Below are 2768 nucleotides of genomic sequence, written 5' to 3'. Positions count from 1 at the left end.
ATTGGCCACAACCGTACAAATTAGGAGAGACCTCCAAAGTCCCCGAGGCCATCCCAATAATGTAGGCCGCTCAGGACACACAGGGGCTATCTGACACATGCTGAGCAACTACCTCCACTCAGAACAGTAGACAGAAGGTCCTAGAGAAGAAGATTGAACTGGGCATGCCCCCAGGCCGTAATCGGATCCATTGCTTTGGTTTGAAGGCATTTCTACTCAGAGGCCTGGATTCCAATACCAGCATATGGCTGTTTCTTGAGGCACCCATCAGAAAAAATCTCATCTCCACATAGGAAGCCTGTGTGTTGGCGCTGTGTCAAAGCCTCTGGTTAGGAGAACCCTTCAGGTTCAGGGCCCCTGTGCCACCGCCTCATTCCAAGGTCTCCATGGACACAAATCCACATTAGGACCCATCCACAGGAGAGTCCATTTCAACTCAGCCGCCTTGATTGCTTCCCCAGATGCAGCAGATCAAACCTGTCTTGTCCCTAGGAGACAAATGGAATGAGAGGCGGTCTGCCCAGCCATCCATGCTTAGAACCCTGCTAGGAATCATTCCAAATGGGAAGTCCTAGAGCCAACCAACAGGTCTTACTTGTCCTGCAGAAATATTTGCGGTTTGGAGCATCTCACGAATTCCATCGTGGGAAAACCTCCATGGCCTCATGATCCCCCCTCCCTTCATAAAGGGGCCATCAGGGACAGAAACTCCAATGTGAGTGATTGTCTGATCCTCGCCCTCACTTCAGATGCACGAGATCTCGATTCAGATCTGCAGAGTGTGCCTGCCGTGCCCTCGCCCAGAAACCTAAACCTAGCTTGTGTTCTCAGACATCCATCCTCACACTCCTGGCCCACAGGCCCTACAGTTTGGCAATTCCAGAACTACAGGCACTCTGCCTGCCCTCCAGTAGAAAAACGTTGTCCTCTGGGGCTACCCAGAAACCCTAAATGAGGATCAACCTGCACGCCACTTGGCTGTACACCAATTATACAGGCTGCCCGGGGACTAATTCCCTTTCTGACACAGCCTGAGCCTGGATCTCCCAGCCCACACACAGCCAGATGGCCACACACTGAGCACATCGGACCCGCCATGACCTTAGGTCATCATCTCTTCCCAGCCTCAGTTTTCAGGCCTCAGATCCTAGTCCTTATCTCCAACCACAGCCCAGGGTAGAACATGATGCAGAAATCAGAACTCCTTCACCATGGCTAGAAACCTTGTGGATGGCATGTTGTCCAACATTCAGTTTAGTTGAAACCAGTGCAGCCCTTGAGGCCCCACCCATGCTTGAGGGCCCCGTTGGTCACAAACACGCATTGTGACCCTCAGCGTACTCCCAGGGCTCAAGGAAGGCCTCTCAGTGGCTGGACCAAGAGACGGCATATTGGGCTTGCCATGCTGCTAGGCTCCAATTTTTAACTATAGTTCGGGCTGTCCATTCGCCCCTCCCCAAGACTCTGCTTTGGAATCCCTCTTTGGTGGGACACCTGAGGTAACAAAAGTGAAAGGACTCCTCCCATCCCACAGATTGACACCAAACAATTGGGAGCAGGCCAAATACACAGAGAAGAAGACTTGTTCATGACCCATGAGGCCTCTCCGACATTCCACGGCCATCATTGACACAAATCCAGAGACAAAATCCTGAATAAACGCCTCACGCTCGCTCTTTCTTGATATCCTGAAGAGTTCTCCTCAAGGTCTGTAGATTGGGCCTGCCATTCCTACGTTCCCAAACCTAAGCCGAGTTTGTGTTTTCAGACTTCTGTCCCCACAGTCCTGGCCCACACATCCTCCAGGCTGGGGCCCCTGGAGCCACACATTAGGACTGTGCCTGCCCAATACATGGGAATTCTGCCATTCCATTGTCCACAATCATACAAATTCGGAGAAACCTCCAAAGTCCCCGAGGCCATCCCAATAGTGTAGGCCACCCAGGACAAACAAGGGGGGGTCTGACACCAGCTGAGCATCTACCTCCACTCATACCATAGATGGATGTCCCCAGAGAAGTAGATTGAACCGGATAGGCCCCTAAGCCCTAAGTGGACCCATTACTTTCGTTTCCAGGTATCTCTCCTCAGAGGCCTGGTTTCTAATATCTGCATATGGGGGTTTCCTGAGGCACCAATCAGAACAAATCTCGTCCCCAAATGGGAAACTTGTCCTTTGGAGATGTCTCAAAACCTCCGGTCAGGAGAATCCTTCAGGGTCTGTGTGCCACCAACCCATTCCAAGGTCTCCATGGACACAAACCCACATTAGGACCCATCCTCAGGAGAGTCCATTTCAATTCAGCCCCCTCGGTTGCTCCCCCAGAGCCAGCATATCAAACCTGTCTTGTCTCTAGGAGACAATTGGAATGTGAGGTGGGCTGCTCAGGCATCCGTCCTTAGATCTCTGCTCTGGCGTCATTCCTTATGGGATGCACTGGAACGATCCAACAGGTCTCAGTTGTCAATCAGAAGGAATTCTTGCTTTGGTAGCATCTCACAGCTCCCATCGTGGGTAAACTTCCATGGCCTCGAGATGTTGCCCCCTTCATGAAGGGGCCATAATGGACAGAAACTCCAACCTGAGCCTAGGTCTGAACCTCGCCCTGACTTCAGATGCACGAAATCCCAATTCCGATCTGCAGAGGGTGCCTGCCGTGCCCTTGCCCCAAAACCTATGCCTAACATGTATTCTCAGATTTCTGTCTTCAAACTCATCGCCCACATGGCATCCAGTTTGGGAATTCTGGAGCCACAAGGCAGCACTC

This window comes from Neovison vison, chromosome 3 (genome assembly GCF_020171115.1).
Source record: "Neovison vison isolate M4711 chromosome 3, ASM_NN_V1, whole genome shotgun sequence".
Lineage (NCBI taxonomy): Eukaryota > Metazoa > Chordata > Mammalia > Carnivora > Mustelidae > Neogale > Neogale vison.
Note: the sequence above shows the minus strand (reverse complement) of the source record.